Source organism: Stegodyphus dumicola, chromosome X2 (genome assembly GCF_044657685.1).
Source record: "Stegodyphus dumicola isolate Sdum_Otavi_A_Nest chromosome X2, ASM4465768v1".
Taxonomy (NCBI): Eukaryota; Metazoa; Arthropoda; class Arachnida; order Araneae; family Eresidae; genus Stegodyphus; species Stegodyphus dumicola.
This window is the reverse complement of record NC_140781.1, coordinates 186355072-186375960: the sequence shown is the minus strand read 5'-3', so window position 1 is coordinate 186375960 and position 20889 is coordinate 186355072. Positions and strand designations below refer to the sequence as shown.

At 32.9% G+C, this 20889-nt stretch overlaps 1 protein-coding gene across 10 annotated transcripts in view; it reads right to left on the bottom strand.

Annotated features, from left to right (window-relative positions):
• LOC118188726 (transcription elongation regulator 1-like) overlaps nt 1–20889 on the bottom strand; it is a 119357-nt gene that overhangs the window by 77647 nt on the left and 20821 nt on the right. For 3 of the 10 annotated variants that reach the window (XR_015039253.1, XR_015039249.1, XR_015039250.1), the window contains one exon: nt 17420–17549. The exons of 5 other annotated variants lie outside the window; for them this stretch is intronic. The gene's annotated coding sequence lies outside the window, so the exon portion shown is untranslated. Of the gene's footprint in view, nt 1–17419; nt 17550–17713; nt 17863–20889 lie in introns of all 10 variants that reach the window. 2 more of the 10 variants (XR_015039251.1, XR_015039252.1) reach the window with 2 other exon arrangements.

The window sequence follows — 20889 nt, the reverse complement described above, 5'->3', positions numbered from 1 at the left end:
ACAGGCTTTTATAGTTAAGAGGAAAAATACTTTCTGGATCCATTTAAAATTTAATGAATTGGCTGATAAATTCTGGCATTTTTTTCTAAGTGAAAATTTTACAAGAAAAATAAAATGTTTTGACAATAGATTTTATGTTATTAGATAGAGAAGTATATGCTCTACATAATCGTTTATTAAGGTTTAAGTTATTCAAAAACAGCAATTTCTGCCATCGAGGCATTGAACAGCTTGCTGATAGATATCTTGCTTATTTTTGTAGAAACCCACACATAAGAAACAGCAGAATAAAAATATAACAATTAACAATCCCCAATATTTTAAACTAAAGGCAGAAATTTTGTAGAATGCTTTAAGAAGAATGCTTAGAAGAATGCTATGATTACCAAAGTTCGTACACATTTCTGCACACGGAAATTAAGTACTTTTTTTAAGAACCATTATTGAAAATAATTAAGAACCTATGAGCAAATGGGAACTGAATAAATTTGATTAAAAATATTATATCTATGCCTAAACTCCACTTTTTAATACATCCTAAAAATAAAAGAGATCCGTAAATAGGATGCATTATTATTAAACATAGCTAGCTTAATTAACATAATTATTAATACGTTTGAGAATTAAAAAAATTATGAAATTTATCAAGTATCATTGAATATTTCACACTTATAATAACTGGACATATTTGAAAGGAAGATAAACGATGTTTAGTTACGTTTTACTAACAGTTAGCTTTTTTATTTTAAATGTCTCATTTTGTCCCATACTTGCTCAGTCTAGAGGTTTAGTAAATTGTAAGTAGATTTTATGTCAAGCAGCATAGGTTAAAATGAGCATTAAAATCATAATCAGCATGATTCATAACAAAAGACTGGCTGTTGTCACCACTCCTGCTTGCCTAGAGAGAGACCTGCTGATCAGAACAAACCTGAAAGAACTGATGTAGGCACAATTAGTAAGTTTTGAAAGTTAGCTGAGCTCTGTCTGATGCAGTTAGTGTCGTAGCTTCGTGTAGAGTTCCAGAGGTTGTAACTCAGTTAATGTACATTAAGGTTCTAATAAGCCACTAAAGCACTTGAGGTGATAAGTTGTTTTTCATTATTTTAAGTTTCACTGGATGCGATGAATAGGTTTTACATGCATTTTTATATTTTTGTGTTTTACCTTGTAACCCTGTAAAGGTTAATGAAAGGCAATAACTCACTTTAATATGCAAAGATAATTTTTAAGGGTAAGCACTTAGTTATAAGTAATTAGATTAGGTATCAGATAACCTTAGTCATATGGATTTACATGAACACTATCAATTTAAATTTATTTTTGAATAATACTTGTTAGAAAGCCTCTATTAATACCACAATCTAATAAAATGTCACAGTTTAAAATACATGCAATTTATGACACTGATTTTTAAACAATGTTAGGATAATTACACATTAAACATTTATGTTTTGTAGCAACAAAACTCAACAAAATAATTATGTATCTTTTTAATTTGAAGCCTTGCCCAGACATTATGGCTAATTTATATCTATTTCCTTCTCCTTAAGCATCTTTTCTAACAATTAGAAATTTGTCTCAATATGCAAAACAATGTTCTCATTAGTCTCTGCCTGTTTTGTCTCCTAACTGTTAACCTCTCCACAATGTACTTTACTTGATTTGGTAAAAGTTAAATAGTCCCCCCCCGGCGGACGTGAAACAAATTATGGCTATGTCTGAAAGTAACTATAAATCAGAGGTTTAAATAAGCTTCTTATTTAAAAAGAACTTAAAACATAAAGGCATGTTCTTATGGTAACAAAATCAATTACAGCTCGTGGTGATGTAATTAAACAAGAAGAGTGAAATTCAAAATAAAAATATGGACTAGTGGTCAAAGACAAGTGGTCAATTTAATTTCAATTTAATCTGGTTCAATAACCCTATCGCCATAATAAACTCAAATGTCAGCAGCGGTAACGGAAATTATCAGAGCTCATAGGAACTAATATAGGGAGCAAAGAGAGGTCAGAAACACACTCTTGTCTTACACTCCAAGAAAACAAAAAGAGACCAGGAGCTGTACTCCGCCATTTGATGTAGCCGTACTCAATTCTTTAGGTTCTTTTTCGTACATTTCATACCAAAAATTCATAAAATACAATTGCATTAACAATATTATTTTTGTAGTATTCTAAGACACGCATAAGTGTTGCCATCTACATTCAATCCCACGAACTTCCAATTTTACTCTCACTACTCTACCTTCCAAATTTTTGTTACTGCCACACATAATAGTTATTTAGGCCACTTATTATTTTAGTACATGATCCTTTCACTCTCATATGTTTTCCTTCGTAGCTATTTTATGGATTTCTGCAAATATTTACTAGTTTTTAACTCGAATTCTCAGTAAGAAAACATTTTTAGCTAAGCCCCTCCCCCCACCCAATGCCTGACAAGCAAGACTGTGCACTTTCTTTTCAGATCGACTATTGGTGCACGTGACCAGTAGCTCCTCCCTGCACCTCTTCGACCATCTCTGCTTGCCATTCCACCTTCATAAGAGCGCCGGACAACGTAGCAGCAGCATACGTTACTCTTACTTAGGTTTTTTTTCACAGCTCCAGCCATGAATACGACTAACTCTCCGTGATGTTTATGCGAAAGGCTCATCTATTGCTTATCACGAGGAATCTTCCTCTTTTAAGTAATATGCCATGATATGCCAGGACAAAGATATGCCACCTCACACGTGCTAGATACAGGATGCGCCTTTCCCAGCCGAGGCGCCTGAAGAAGTGCCCAGCACCTGAGCCTTCAAAAACTGTCTCAGTGATTTGCATTCTGGTGAGGAAATAGAAATGAGAAATTATAGTAAAATTATGAAATTGTTAACAACTGGATAATTTACATAAACATAACTACATATCTCTGAAGAATAATTTTCTTTCTCTTTATATATTTAGTTCGTTTCTTCAGAAAGTTTCCTTTTTACTTTAGAATTTTTGGATTTAATTAAAGATTTCTGTTATTCTAAAAAACAAAATGCATTTAGAATGTATACAAAAAGCTGCTAGTTTTATTTCTTGAGTAATACGAACATTCAGAAGAAATATGAAATACATATGGTAAGGTCTGGTCACAGGGTTGGTGTGGCATAATTTTTAGAATTTAATGACACACCGAGCAACTAAATATAGAAATGGGAAAACTTTTAGAATTTAGAGCAGACATTGGAAGCAGAATTTAGATCCACAGAAACTGCGTAAGGTGGCAAAATGCCTAGTGCCAGCCCTGTGTATGATGCATTAAGACATATTAGATGAATCTTTTGAATTGTCAGTTTTCAATTTCTTTCTATAATGCCTGTCCATATGATAAGATTAGGAGCATTTTTGATATTTTCCATGCCCGTGTCTAGTGAAAAGTAGAGAAAGAGAAAACTGATGCATATTCTGAGAAGTCTTAAAATTCTGAGAAATGGGAAAAAACTGTTATCATGAAAAAATTAAAAAGACGTTTCTGATTAACTACATAGCTATTTTGCTAAAAACTGCTTCGTAAATTGTGCTTTATAGCATTATACCTTGCTTATTTTTCAAATTCAAAACATTGTATAATATGTGGCCAAAATGGAACTTTATAATATGACAGCGAAAAATAAAAATGCTTTATTTTAATGTTAGTTCCTAAATATAACTCCAATACATTACCATTATTTTAATGAAATTTATCAGTGTTAGAATGTTCTAAAAACGTCGCCAAAAATTTCCCAGATTTCGGAATTACAATTTTTTCATAGAAACTGATCTTAAAATCACCAAAATATTGATAAGTTGCCAAATTTTTTACCATTTAATAAAAGAATTCACTTCACCAAAAGCGGAAACATGTTTGAGAGCTCTTCATTACAAAAAATGAAATAATTTCCAAATGCTCATGTTTTACTTCTTGCTCACAAACTCGAGTATCCCACCAGTTACATTACAAATAGGAACAAAACCCATGAACCCATTCAAAAAATTACCATTTTTGTCAGTGAATTGCCAAAAATATAGCTGCAAAATGCTAATTCACACTCAAAATGGCAGTCGTAAAAACCGACAGAAATTTCAGATTATTAAAATTAAGGACCTTCTAACAATTTTGGCCAAAATTAAGGACTTTTAAGGACCAAAAATCGATTCCAAAAAACTTAGGGATTTTTAAGGACTCTTAAGGCCGTAGGAACCCTGGATTAATGTAAGCTGATTAAGGATTTCGACACCGTTCATTTAAATACATATTAAAAAAGGTGAAAAAAATACTTGGAAGTGGTACTATTCGGTTTCGAGGGCCGTAAAAAATTGCCAAATTATTGTTGATGCCAATGCTGCCAAAACGTTCCAGTATAATTTATATTAAATATTACGAAAATGCTCCAATAGTGCTTAATGCTTGCAAATAAAGCTTTCACATGACTTAAAAAGCTCTCTCTATATATACATAACTCAAAATACATAAATTAAGCCCTCTATTAATTTTTTTATTCCACTAAATCATCTATAACTAAATTTTATTCAAGGCAACTTCTATATACACACAGCAATTCTGAGATAGAAGCACCAAATTAGAACAATCCTTTAACAAATAAAGTCTAAGGAAGAATGCTTGCTATGCTTTTTAGTGATTTAGCTAAGACAGTAACTGATTTTGTTACTGCTCTTCATTTAAACATGCACTGAAATAATGCTGGAATAAAATCAGGAGTGGCACCTCAAGGCATGTGATGCATGCTTATAAATTTAAAACTGACAAAAAAAGATATATTGTTTAAATCTATCACATTGTAAAATAACAACTTTTAAACTAGCTGTGCACTGCATCACAGATTTTAGAGTTGGATGTTCAAAAAAGAATGATAGTTGGAGTTGGATGAAACAAGTTGTGTATTATATCACTTCCTATGTCTTTCTACCAATGATATACATTCCGCAAAAGAGGAGGAAAAATCTGGTTATGTGCTCTAGTAAGAACATCTGCATGTGCTGTGTTTACAATTGAGTCAATAGCAGATATTCCGCTGAAAGCAATTGATTTTTTGAATTAAGAGATTTATGACTATTGCTAGAAATTAAAAAATACGCTGAAATGATTTATCTTTCCTTGATGTCAACAAGAAGGGTCTTTTGTTATTCAAGGAAAACTATGTGAACAATATTCGTTTCAAAATAATGCCGGATAGCACAGTACTTATAACAAGCTGTGTGAAGGCAGAAATTATGAAACATCTGTGCAATTTTCTGCAGAAAATGAGGTAAGATTTATAAATTTTTCTTATGCATGATGCTTACCAGTATTAATGTTTTCATTAAGTGTATATCAGTTAATTGAAAACTATACCCGAGACCCTGAATAACATTTTCCAAATGTAAGTGTAATAATAGTATATTCATAGTCCATAGTTGTTCTAAATTACTGGAATAGCCAAATTCGTGAAAGATCTGTTTATCTGCAAGAACATAAATACAAAGCCAATTTTCTCTTATTAATATTAATTAGTGTTAATTTAATGAATACACATAAATATCAGAATGTTAAATTTTTTTAATACCTTCTATTGTAGATATTAAGGATTACCAACAGCTGTAATATTAGAAGCATCCGTAAAAGTGAAACAGTTTGATATAAAAGGTTGCTTTTATAAGAATTTATACTTAATTCTAAATTTTTATGGGAGATTGCTGAGTTTTTTTAGTGTAAATATTAAATTAGCATGTATATTTAGTCCTTGAAAATCAGTGGTTGTGTTAGTCCATAGTTTGAGATAACATGTGCATTAGAATTACACTAGTCTATTTCCTATGGTAGATCTTTTCAATAAATACACTTGAAAATCTGTTTGACCTACATGATTTTAAAATAAAAAATTCTGCACATAAATTATGTAACTTAAAAGATTAAAAATAGCTTCAAATTTATTTTTTGAATATTTAAAATATATACAGAAATTATTTTTATTATAAAATGAAGAAAACGTATTATGAAAAATTATTAGTTTCACAGCTAGTACTGCAGTGAATTCAGCTGCAAAAATCTATATTTTTCTTTTTGACATTTATATTATACTATACAAAATGTGTTAATTTGCAGTTTATGCTATCAATAGGATAATAGTCAGTTGCTAAAAATTAAATTTTAAGTTGTATAAAATAAAATTATATATTAATTCCAACCGTGCAGAACATTGGCATCATTATCCTTACAGGATTTTAGGGCCGCTCCAGAAAATTGAGTATTACGATTTTCAGAAACCAACTATTTATATTTAGTGTTCTGCTTGTTAAGCTGATAAAATTAAGACTTAAAAATATTAATAGTAACTTTCTTTTCAGTGTAGAAGAGCAATCTATGTAAACATGATTTTATGTATTCATTCTTACTTTTTTATAAATGAATTAATTATCAGATCAAGGAAAGAATTCATAAATAAATATTAACAATCAAAACATGGTAAAGCAGCGAACAAAAGAGTATCATATTGATAACAATAACATATAAGAGTTACCAAAATGATACTAACCGAATGAATGAACAGTTAATTAATGGATGAAATAATAATTAAGGATAAAATGCAAATTTTATAACTAATTAAAAATAAACAAAGTTTCTGAATTTTCAAAACATCTACTGCAGCACAAGCTTGTTTGTTTACATTAGCAGTTCTTACATCACGTGACTTCCGACATCACCAGAATGTATCTCATTCCCTCACTATCAAAGGACTGTGCATGCTGAAGAGCATTGGCATTAAGTGGACGAAATACTTACAACGGGCAAAGTAACACCTCCCTCCCTGTCCTTTCCACATGCAGTGCAAGGGATTGGATGGACTTTGTTATTAAGCATGCTATTGCAGCACAGTTACAAGGAAAGAATATTCACAGTTATCATTGAATTTAGAGCAATTTATTACTATCTTTTAGTACACTAGAGGCAAGTTTTCTGTTTCGAGATGTGTACTGTATTATGCATCTAATTTAGGCTCAATTATTGCTTATTTTAACATGAAATTATACTTCAAGACTAAGGGAATATTTTTTTCTAGGAGCAATTTGGTGCGTGATATAGAATTCAAGAAATTTAATTAGTAGTGATTATGTTAATGAAAGTTTTTGTTGTTGTTCTTGGTGCCTCTTCGATTGTTTGGTAGTGACAGAATGAGGGCTTAAACTGAAGGTGAAATAACAAAATTCACCGTATCAGTCACGAAAAAAATGTAACAGATGCTACTCCACGGGCAATGTCTCCCCAAAGATTGTGTCTTGTTATCAAGAAAACTCTACTTGGTTTTTCCTGGGCAGTTCCAGTGTTGGAAAATTTCATCAAGGGCTGCATTACATGTTCACTTGAATCCTATGAAGAATGGATAAAAAATATGTCCCAATCAGAAGCTACAAATTTTGACTTATGTGTATGTCAGCTGCAAATAATGATTGTCATTGCATTCGAATGAGAACACTTTTAGCTACACCAGTCATAATATCTTTTTGCTTAAAAGTTTATTAACACAAGCATAATGATTATTTGATTCAAGTCTGGTTAGGTTTTTTTTTTTTTTTTTTTAATTTTAATTTCTGGACTTCTTTGAATTTCCTATAAAGTTCTAAAGTTGCAATAGCGAATTTTTTCTAAAAACATTTCAAGAATGGTAAAAAATGGAACAGTGTGATACAAGATTTAACTCAAACACCATTTAGCCTTAACACTTTCCTCTGAGGAAGGGGGGAAAAAATAGACCTTCTCTTAAACCACTTTATGACGTCATCAGTAACTACTATCCCATTCTCTTAAACCAGTTTATAATGTGATCAGTAACGGATATCCCACCACTGGGGGTCTTTCCTTTATCACTTTCCAGTCATTGTGGACACTGTTTTCGATGATGTCACACAGGGTTTAAGGATGAAATATTTCTGAGTGTCTTTTGACGAAGTGTGTTGGGATTATATTCAGTTCCATTCCGTTAGACAAGGCTAAGAGACCTTACTTAAAAACTTAAAAAATTTGTCCAAAATCACCGGACACTCCACCTTTCTGCCAAACTGGCAGACAGTTTCTGAAAATTTACATTGACAGAAAAGGTAATAAAGGTAGAAGATTAAACTGGATTAAAAAAAAAAAAAAAAAAAACAGGAATTTGTAAGACATTTTCAGCCCACAAGATCTAGTTAGCATACCTGCCAACCTCTAAAAATAAAAATTCAGAAGATTTCTCCAAAATTCAGAAGAACATGAAGAATTAATATCATGCTTTGATATTGAAAAAATAACAATTTATACAAATAGAAAAAGAAAATTATAATTACATTAGTAAATCTCAGTTAAGCTGTAACTAAAAAATTTATTAGGAAACATAAAACAAGAACTTAATGTTACACAAAAAAATTATTGCAATGAATTTAGAGTGCATCTTTTGGCTTTAGCCAAAAATTCTTTGGAAAATTCCTGTCATAACAATTAGTTTCCTCATAACATTTAGCAATTAAAATGTTTTCTAGAGTTTTTGGTGAAATTGAAGAACGAAACATAGTTTTGTTTTTCTTTACAACATTGAAGACTCTCTCGCACTCAGCATTACCGTGTGGAATTACGAGAATAGCACATAAAAACTCTTGCTAGTCTATCATATTTTGGTGTTCCATGAACTCTTTTTATTCTTTTTAAGGCACCAACGAGGACATCAAGTCTATCTTCTCCAGAACTGGCAAAGTCTTCAAACTGTGCAGCAGAAAATTGGTTCTGTAATTCATCTAAAGCATCATTATGGCATTCATTTTCTTTAATTGTTAACAAAAATGGAAATTTATCAATAAAAAAACGAATCTTTTCAAAAGATGAATTTTCAATTTGTCAAAAGATGAAACATCCATCTGAAAAGTTGATCGGCATGATCGGCAGCGCTTAGCGGCATGTTGTGTTCGATGAGGAATGCAGTAAACAAACACTCTGCCAAAATCGGCATCTGAATTCGTAGCCGAATTTGAAAAAAAATCATCCACTTTCTTTGACGTTGTCGAAGCCGAAGCATTAACTTCATGATTTTTAGACTTAACATGCTTCACGATGTTGCTTCTTCCACCGTGACTTATTATGAAGGCGCACACGTTGCAAAAATGCATAGTGATTTCCTTTGAAGGATTCTTTAATTGTTGGAAATTCGGCTTTGTAGGCAGGCCGAAACTATTGAGAATACAGATTTTTTGAACTCATTTCGTAACAACGACGTATTAAGAAAATTCGTAGCACGTGCTAGCACCAAAAAAAAAAAAAAAAAAAAAAAAAAAAAAAAAACCACAGAATCCGACAATCCTCGCTCGCTCAGTCCGAGCTGAGTAATTCCCTTGCTGCTGAAGCGAACGCGAAAAAAATAATCTGGCGCCCACAAAGAAAAGTGTGGGAGAAACAAGTTCAGCGCATTGTATTGGCTGGTTAAGCGGCGAGTTGGGAGAAACGGCACGTTAATGGATTCGAAGTAGTCGGTAGTTGGCGGTAAAACACGATGCAATTGGCAAAAATCGCTGAATTGGCGAAAAATTCTAAAATTTTGACCAAAAATCACTAAAAACACTTGAAAAAGGAAAAAATCGTAAAAAATGGATTACGATCGTAAAATCGTAAAGACAAACACATTTTCGTAAAAATTACGAAAAATTCGTAAAAGTTGGCAGGTATGAGTTAGTTAACTGATTGTGGTGTTGAAAGGTTGTTTCTCTTGATGTTGACCAAACTAGAGTCAACAGATCGCTTTAAGGACGAATTTAGATTTATTATCAACATATAAAAAATTTCTTGGTCATATTAAAGCAAGCTTACAATATTCCACATTTGAGTGATCAAGAATAGATCTGTTAAGTCAAGAGAAGCAAATACCTATAAAGCTCAATAAACAGGCTGTAATGAAAAATAGGAAAATTTTAAAATGATCCATAGATTATGTATGCTTGTTTGGCAAAACAAGAATTACTATTGAAATTCTATGATGAGTCTGTAGACGTATTAAGCAAGAGAAATTAATAAATTGCATGATTCGTTAAACTTTTATCTGAAAGTAAGAACTATTCTCTCCTAGACAGGTTTTCAATGATATTTTGTCACACAAATAACGCTTTTTGAGATTTTACATAAGAAAATCCCATAATATCGCTTATTTTGAGAAATAGCAAAATTTTAATATGTGCTTACATCAGAGAAATGACTTTGAAGCAGTACAGAAAAATGCCAACACATAAACAACTGAACTGTCAGCAAAAAGAATGTATGTTGAAAAATGTTAAATCTGTCAATTTTACTTTGAGATTTTAGATAAGATAACATATCCCACAAAGTATTCAAAAGATTTCATACCTTACACTTGAATTCAAGGCCCTTCTGAATGAAGAGAACTTTGTTTCTTACAATTCCATTTTTTTTCTTCAAAATACTACTAAATTAATAAAGTAATTAATACTCTATAGAACTTGATTAGTGTTCGATTTTGTAAACCTTAAAGATGAGCTGATTGCCTTATTCTACTGAGTTTGATAATAAACTCGCAGATGAACAAGTACCATATATATATAAATAATAGCCAAGTTCATAGCATAAGGGTAAAGCTTACAAATTATCTTCACTTATTCTATTAATACAATCTTCAACTACACCTGCAGAATGAACCTTTTCAGTACTGAGAAGAATTAATTACTATATTAGAGAAATGCTGTCATAAGAGAGATTAAATGTACTTAGCATATTATCAATCAAGAAATAACTTCTGAGAGTTAAAGTACAACCCTCTTTTTATGAAGATATTACAAAGGAAGTTACAATTCAAAATAGAAGAACCGAATTCACATTCAAATCATTAGAATTGTGATGATTGTAATTGAAGTGTTATTTCTAAACTTTTGATTGCATTGAAAACCTCAGGTATATACACTTATTTCCATAAGCGAAATAATATATATATCTCTAACGTAAATTATTTATGTAAATATCAATAGATTTTTATATAATACTCAGAACACCAAAACTGGCAAGTTTTAAAATTTGCATTTCACTTTATAATTCTATTTGTCTTAATATAAAAATATATTCACTTCCAAAAGTTAAGCATGGAGAGGAAAATGCTAATTTCCAGAAGCCAATCAGAATTGAAGAGGATGCAATTTGAGGTAGATGGAAGCATGCAAATATGTTAGGTAACAACCAATCGCGCTTTCATGACAAGAAATACGGAAAAAGGCAGTCTTATAAGAAGCTAGCTTTATGAAGGGTTACAGAAGTTGATTGTAAGTGCTGACAGAAGGTGTTTAAAACTTTCATACAATTTGTTTTCAAGACATACGTGTTTCTATGTCTTACAGAAGACGAATGGAAAATTCTGAGCCCTGGCGTGCTGCATGGCGCATTGAAGCAGGACAGTCAATCACAGATGTTGCTCTTTTCTTCGGCGTTCATCATTCTGTAATTTCATGTATATGGCAACAATTCCAAACCACACAGACAGTTGTCCGAAGGCCTGTAGCCGGTTGAACAAGGGTTCCAACCCCGCAGAATATATATATATTGCTATTGTAGCCAAGCGGAATCGCAGAGCGACCTCCACACGTTTGACATGTATGGTTACAGTGTCCATTGGTAAGGCGATATCTGCAACTACTGTACGGCGAAGATTACATGAGTGGACTGTACACCCGGGTACCTCGAGTTTGTGTTCCTCTATCCGTCCAATCAAGAGGGACACGATTACAGTGGTGCCGGGAACATGTCAACTGGAATGTCTCTGACTGGGGCAATGTCATGTTTACTGATGAGTCAAGATTTGCTCTGGAGCCAGATGACAAGCGTATAAGGATATGGCGTGAACAACGAACACGCAATCAGTTCCAAAACATCATGCATTCCGAGGAGGAAGCATTATGGTGTGGGCAGGGATTTCATTAGGATACCGCACCGACCTGCACATCTTTAAACAGGGTTCTTTGATGGCTGTCCGGTATAGGTTTGGTTTATAAAATTACGGCAAAGCAATCGAGGGCTATCTACCTTAAGGGAGGGATGCCTTCGTGGAGGACTTTTTAAGGGAAACTGGCTCGTATGCACGTTACACATGGGGAAAACCACGAAAACACCCATGCAGCCAGCCCGTTCGCTGGATTCGAACCTCGGACCAAACTACCGGTGTTCAGCGACGTTACCGCTCGGCCGCTGGTGGGCCCTACTGTCCGGTATCGAGATGAAGTCCTAGAACCTATTGTGAGATTGTACGCTGTAGCAGTTGGCCCTGCTTTTGTTTTAATGGACGATAACGAACGTCCCCATAGAGCTGACATTGTGGATGAATACCTGGAGAGTGAAGGGATTGTGTGCATGGCGTGCACAGCATATTATTCCGACCATAATCCAATTGAAAATCTTTGGGATGCTCTCAGCCGTGCTGTATCTTCACGTTTCCCACTTCCAGCCACTCTTATTGCGATGGAAACTGCCCTTCAAGAAAAATGGCGATTGCTTAATTCTGCAGTGGTTGACCACCTAATTAAAAGCATGGTCACAAGGTGTAAACTTTGTATACAGAAGGGGGGGATCACATACCCTATTAATGTCTTTTTTTTTTTTTTCATTTTATGCTGTTTATTTTCACTTTACACATAATTCTGTTTAAGTCTCCAGTATGATTATCTGATAATTTACAAAAATTTAATATTGTTTTCATTTCTGTGTATAATTATTGACTTTGCTTTATGCATAAATATATATGCTACTTTCCTGCCGAATTTTGTGTCAATCAAAGCAGTATTTGTTTTTTTTTTTTTTTTTTTTACATCTCTGTGCTTAACTTTTGGAAGTGAGTGTATATAATAACTAAGTACTGAATATGTGCAATGCTAATTCCAATCATTCATATGGATTTTTTTTTTAAATTTTGTGTTTAACCCTTTAAAGGCACCCGAAGTTTGTCAATTTTTTTACCCTCCTCAAAAATGATAATTTTTCTGCACCAAAAGCTGCAATCTTGAGTTTCTGGAATTTCCTTTAGTTTCCAAATGGCAGCACTACCCTATGAATGCTCAATATTTTGCATTTATGAAATTTAAATACAGCACAGAAAATCCTGAAGACAGGTGAAAATTTCTTCCAAAGTGGCTGCTATATAAATGATATTCTAGCAGACAAAGGTTAGCGGCTAGGAGTGATACCAAAGAAATTATAAAAAATAACTTTCACCTTTGAAATATGATGAGAAAGACCATTCTAAAAAAACAAAAACCATACCATATTCTTGATACTGTGTGTCATTCTCGGGTGATAGTTGGCCAACTAACTGATATTTATTAATTATCTTTTTAAGCCAGATGCTCTAATAGTGTCTCTCAGTTTACACTTTATTCACCGTAGCGTAAAAAAAAATTAAGCAATAAAATTTTTTAACTATGAATTAATAGACTTATTATATTTCCTTAAAAATATGCTACGTAAGAACAAACAAGTAAAAAAGCAAAATTAAAATCTACTTTTGAAAAAGATTCATGACACAAATCTTTGTTCTACTAAATCCATATTTATTTTTTGCTTATGAACAATTAATTACATTCCTGATTATTTTTAAAACCTACGATCATTAATGGATATTAAGTAAATCAAACCCCAGTTTCATTATCTGTCAACACTAGATAGAATGTAAAAACAGAAAAAGAAAAACAATATGAATTATCATGAAAGAAATGCATGAAATGCACATGGTGATCGTACAGTAACAGACTGCATAACAAAGCTTAGTTCAATTCTGCTAATTCTAAGGCAATTCATTGAACAGAACAGATTTCAAAATTTTACTATGCCGATTCTAAGATGACTGATTTAAAACAATATACAACTTTTTTAATCTGTGTTTAGGCTGCTATCACACATCCGCTTGTTTCGGAAGAACAACTATTTGGAATAATTTTTTTGCTTTGTCACAACAGCCAATCACCACACACTGCTTTGGGTTTAACATGTAAAGGGGAAACTGGTTCTCCATATCAAACAAGCTGATGATAGCATTAGAAGCTGATTGGTTGAAAACAAATAACTTGCAAATTTTCAAAAGAAGGGGAAAAAATTACATGTTTTTCTTTCAATAGTAAACCAGGCAGAAAAATTGTCTGAAACAGTTACCGTATTTGATGGCATATAAGACGCACTTTTTTTCCTAAATTTGGTCTCCAAAAAGTTACCTGCGTCTTATACGTGAATGTAATTGCATTCAATAATTGTTTATTTTATGACACGTGAGAACTAAAAGAAACCATGCTATTGGAACTTTTTTTCCTTGTGTGTGGCTGTCTAAATAAGGGTGCATCTTATATGCCAGTGTGTCTTATATGCTGTCAAATACGGTATTCATGTGAAACAAATGCATGTGTGATATGGGCCTAAGAAAGTTTAAGAATTCAGGTTCAGATACAGTTACCTGAAGCGGAAACAGACAAAGGAAAGTGTCTTGCTGTAAGTGATTTTTAGAATTAAATGCTAGTGACCTTTTGTAAAACTTAAGACTATTACCATTTGGACAAACTCTTACAATTACTCATACAATTGTCTGCTATGTCTACTACCTTCTGCCAAATTACTGAAGGATGCATACCACAGACATGTCTACTTCTGTAGATGTCCCATCATGATCTAGCAGCAAAGCCAGCGAAGACTGATAATTGGACCTATGTTTGGTTCCAGGCAAATAGGCTGGCTGAATGTGAATCTCCTCATTTTTCGCATGAATTAGTGTAAATACAGGTAATTTCCCACAGAAAGCCCTCCTCTTATGCAAATCGCTCATGTACTTTGCCATAATCAGATAAATAAAACTCACTGCAACTGTCCTACAGTATAGATAACCTCATCTCTTCTACTGTAATAGACCCCTCGCAATCACTCTTTCATTTTGGCAAAGAAATCAGTCACACAGTCTTGTGTGTCGTAGGTGTTTCATTATTCTCTACAGGAGTTTCACGGTAATATTTAGATAATTATACAGGATAATACACAGTCTCAAGTGTGGTAGGTGCTTCAGTACTTTCCATAGGAATTTTATGGTAATGCTCAGATAATGATAATGGGATTCATCACCAACTGCCATTACATTCTCATGAGTGCTGGACACAATGTAGGTAATCACAGTAATAAGCAATTTAAATAGTCTGTACGTGGTGCAGCATCAATCCATTAATGCTAAATGTTCCAACAGCGGCCGAGCGGTAAAATCGATGAACACTTATAGTTCGGTCCGAGGTTCGAATCCCGCGAACGGGCTGGCTGCATGGGCATTTTCGTAGTTTTCCCCATGTGTAATGTGTATACGAGCCAGTTTCCCTTAGAAAGTCCTCCACGAAGGCATCCCTCCCCTTAGGCAGATAGCCCTAGTGTGCTTTGCCGTATTCTCAATACACCACACCACACCACATAAATGTTCCAGCCACCTTTATGGCGTGTGTACATTCTGTGGATAAGGTTGACCAGGATGCCTTCATTCACTAGATTTCTTTTCCTGCATGGTTTGCAACAGATAGCCAGCCTTTTTTCTGGCATGATGAATGGAACTGACCTCTTCTACCTTGTAGAGTGTGGGGCAATTTTCTAGCATATGATTATTCTAGTGCTTAATTTGGATGGTCTTTTGATGATCAACATCCAACAAAGAAGGAAGCAGCTGAATTATATGGTTGTCAACTTGTGTGTCATCCAGAATGATATCTGAATGGCACATCTCATACTTCATGGAAAATTTCCACCCATTGGAGCACTGCATGATATGGCAATGCTGCATCATTATACCTTCTTGTCTCGGATAGCAGTTACTGTCATCTTGTGTAACTGATTTTAATCAAAGGGAGAACACCCAAGGGACCAAACTGAGATTTTTTGCATTACACTTTCTTTACCTGTGATCTAATGTATTAGGTCACAGAATATCACAAACATTAATAGAAAAGATCAGAAGGACAATGCTAAATCTTTAATTAATAGAAACAGCTTTCAAAATAAAAAAGTATGTCTAGGGGTAGAGGCATTTTCTATTTGAATATGATGTAGTATAAGAGGACATCCACCTGAGAGAAGGGTTATCCAGTGACAAACCTTTTAAGGAAAAGTGGCTTACATTTACACTTATGGATCAGTAAAATCATGCAGCTAGTCTATTCATCAGGATTAGAATCTGTGTCAAACTACCAGCAGTCTTATATACTTAACCATAACTGGGCAGAATGTAATCCAGTATCCAAAAAAGCTTACACCGTTGTTAATAACAACCTAAAATTACATTTTATTTAGAAAAACATTTTCCTGCAGGTTAAATTACAGTTTTCCAACAAATTAAAAGCTTATTTATGTGGGGTTTGTAAACCTTGTTCCTAAAGCCAAAAAATTGGAGTATCGCCTGTACGACATCATCTCGGGTGCGGAACTGTTGCTCACAAAGATTGTTATCAGTGATAAAAAACAGGTGATAGTAAGATGTAACACTGTCCAGAAGTAAGATGAGGTTAAAAAAGCATGATCATATCTAGATCACTTTCACCACACGACGTCTACAGTTGTCTTGAATAAACATCACTACTTTCCTGTTAATTTGTACTGGCTGCTTCTGATACAAAGCAGCTGCAACCTTTGGAAACTACACAAAGGTTTGAAAAGCAGCTACTACTTTTTGAAAACACTTTAGGAGGATTATAATTCAGCTGCGATGGCTTTGTCACTTTTTAGCAAGTTCACAATACAAAGACTAGGTCCATCTTAAGGCAGCATTCTGTTGAGAATATTTTGTTTGACGGCAAATGCCACAGAACCAAAGAGGTGACCAATGATGTTTTCTTTTGTGACCTAGAAATACCCAGTTCTCATCACATGTCAATACTGATGTTTTCTTCTACAATTTGGAAACACCCAGTTCCTGTCACATGTCAATACCTGGTCCAATAACGAAGCTTTCTTGTGACATTACAGCATCAAACATCGAGCTGCTGGAGTACCTTGGTCAGGAAGCCATTTACTGGGATCATGCAGATATGATTGAATTATTTCCTCCAATGTACTTAAACTCTTGTGCTAACTTCTTGCATACTTGATAAGGATTATACGATATCCTCCTTCAGCACAGCTTCATCAATACTTGATACAACTATTACTCATGGTTTGTCCTGGAGGCTTCTATTTCCCAACGCAAATCGCCTGAATAATTTTTATTTTGTACAATCACCCAGTGCTGCTTCTCTCTAAGTGCTGAGCATATATTTCAAGCAGCTTAAACAGCCTTGGCTGTCCAGTTTAAACACATAAAGCAAACGAGGCTATAGCACATTCTTTGACACTGACATGTTTACTTCAAGATTGTACTCCCATAAAATTGTTTTTGACATATCCAACTCACCTCAACTCCGCACTGACTGATGGATGATGAGAATGGCAAGTTTCAACGTCATCTTGGTGGAGTTGCCATCCCCTGATCTTTCAATTTCACTTTGTATCCCAGCAGCAATAATGATTTTAGATACCTGACACTAACAAGAAAAGATAACTTAGCTTAAGAACTGTATTAAAAGTGAAGAAATGGAAAATTATAAAGTTCTAAATTCACTGTACTTGCAGAATTCTAAATAATGACAGAAATATATCTTGATGATATTAAGAAAGCCAAATGTTTTCAATATTAAAATATATTCACTTTTTCTTGCAAGCTTTCAAGCATAACATTCTGACGAACTTTCTTCAGTCTCTGTATTTTCTAAACTTCATGCCACAGTAATTTTCTTACTTTATTAAGATAAGGTACAGCATTAAAATTCATTTTATGCTTAATTGTCAATTTCTGACCTGTGAAAATTAATGTCACAGGATTAAGTTGACTTAAAGAAGTAACTTCACACATAAATTATGATAATGGTATAGATGTAGAAATTTTATTAAAAGTATACTTTTAAAAACCATGCAACTATAGTAATTCCAGACACTAAAGCAGCTTCAAGATCTTTTAAAAATAATTCATACAGTTTTACAATATACAAATTAAAAAATTCTATTAAAATTACTGTTGATATGTCAGTTACTGCTGCCAGAGGTGAAAAGAATTTCAGCAAATTTTAAATGAAAGTCAGAGGACATCATGTGGACCGTTTCCCAAAAGCTAAACTTTGATATTTTCTATACAGAACACAAAAATTAATTAAATAAATTTTGAAAAAATATTGATGATTTTACTGTGATGAAAGCAAGAAAAATAAATTACATTTACATTTCAAAATTCAAGGTGTGCTTTTCTACATTAACTGCCTATTTGCACTTTTCAAACTTATTTTGATCGAATCATCAACAATATACTTTTTAAACTTTTTTGATTTAAAAATTAAAAAAAAAATTGTGTAATATTTTTCTGAATACAATAATATACACTTAAAATTACATTTACCAAATACAAGTTTAATTAACTTACACTGCATTTAGAGGCATATATCTTATAATCTAGCTGAGGTGTATACCTAGGCTTGGAGACAAGTAATTTTAGCAAATTTCATGTTTTTGATAAAAAATAAGATTTTGCTTTGATGAAAGCAAGAAAAGTAAATTACATTTCAAAATTGAAGCTGCATTTTTCTACTTTTAACAGTCTATTTGCACTTTTCAAAGTTATTTTGATTGAATCATCAACAATATACTTTATCTTTTTTATTTTAAAATAAAAAAATTGTGTAATATTTTCCTGGATACAATAATATACATTTAAAAATTACTTTATAGTATTTAAAACAATTACATTTACCAAATACAGGAGTAATTAACTTCTACTGCATTTAGAGGCATATATTTTACAATCTAGGCTTGGAGACAAGCAATTTTTCATTTAGCAAATTTCACATTTTTTATCAAAATAAATTGAATACATTTGTTTAAATCCTTCATTATTTCTATCAAATATTAGATAATAATTTTAATTTAATGAGCATTTTATTTACTGATGCTGTTACTGCAATATGCCATACATAAAAGAAAATAAACTTTACAAAAGGAGAAAAACAGAATATAAGAAACTTAGTCACAAGAGACAGATATGCACAAACCCATAAGCTCTCCCCTATTTTTCATGCAACATATATGACATTTTATAGGTTATGTCCTAAGCGAGCATTTTCTCAAAACAGCCTTGATTATTTTATTCCCAATTCAGCCTGAACTAAAAATATCTTCAGACCATCATTCCGATATTAACTTTTGCTTTTCACCCTTTTGCATAAATGTAAAGAAGGGTTCAGGTTATGACCTCCCCCGCTGTTCGTTATTTAAAAAAAAAGGGCAAATTATGTATCATTGTTCCTAACCCAATTGAAAACCTTCCTTTTTAGGGGGTTAGTAATACATAACAATCAATTTTTTTTCAATACGATTTCAATACAGCGAAGTGAATCTATCTGAATTCTTTTCTTAAAATGGTTTTCAACAGCAAATGGGACAATTAGATTTCTAATTTGGAAATTTTTTCAAAACGTGACATTTTAATTTTTAAAAAGATTACATTAATCAAAACTAATTCAGAAATCAAACAACAAAAATCAGCATTATATTTCCAAAATTTTCACAGGACTAGTTTCGATGGTTTTACCGAACCACCATCCTCAGCTGCAAAACTGCAAATGAACAAGATAGGAAATAATGATTAGATAAGAAAACCTGGATAAGAATAAGCAAGTGGCGCCATTTGTTGATGAAACCAGAACTAAAACATAATTTCTTTAAAGGCCGAAGGCAAAGATGGATTGGAATTAGAATCGTTAACTAGAACAGAAAGATTTTTTTTTAATGTGAAATGCCTCTAGAAAATCCAGTTCTCCAATGGAAGATGTTTTGTGAATAATTTTGGCAGCAGAAAAATTGAAAGTGTGATTTTCAGACCAACAATGTTGAGCAACAGAAGACTTCTGTGTTTCCTTTTTTCTAACATATGCCTTAAGTTCCTTGACGCGAAATTTTAAGGCTCTCTTAGTTTGGCCAATGTAAATTAAACCACACTGGCAAGGAATCCTATAAATACCCCAGGAATTCATATCTGGAATAGGGTCCTTGAATATGGAACTCGGAATTTTATTGATGGGAGAATAAACAACCCGAAAGTTAAATTTCTGCAAAATATGTGCAACTTTATAGCTAATTGATGAAAAGAAGGAAATGAAAACAGAATTTTTATAATCTCCTAAAACGAGAGTGTGCCTTTTAGTGTGTTGAGATGAGAATTTTTTAACTGCTTGATTAATAATGTTGGCTGAAAAGCCCCTGCAATAGTTATTGCTTTTAAATCCTTTTTTGATATCCTATGGATTTAACAATTTGGGAATTGCCCATGACGAAAAGTCTGCAATAGAATTTTGGGTAAACTGCAGAATTCCCCACTGCTTGACGCGTTTTTAAGAATTGCACACTCGGTATCCATGTACACATCGACCTATTTTCACTTTAAAAAAAATCCCAGAATTGCACAAAAATGGCACTGCGCACACCCTTGACTTTATCTATGTAGACATCTATTTATTTTTACTTAAAAAGTAAAAGAAAATTGACAAAAAATCAATTGTTTTTACACTTGTAAAAAGCGGCAAACAAATTAGTGGGCGATTCAGCACTTTACCGAGAATTTTTTCAAAGAAAAAGCATCAATCATTATAGAAAATTTATGTTTGTAACGACAACCAACGAGTTTGTTATACATCCAATGAGATGAAATTATGCTTTAGCGATAACTTGGTAGCGAAATAGCGATGAAAGTATCCACTCAGTTCTGTTTAGCAATTTTTATATAAATTATAATAATGATCTGAAATAGTTATTTACTCTTATGTTTCCATTCAGTCATGT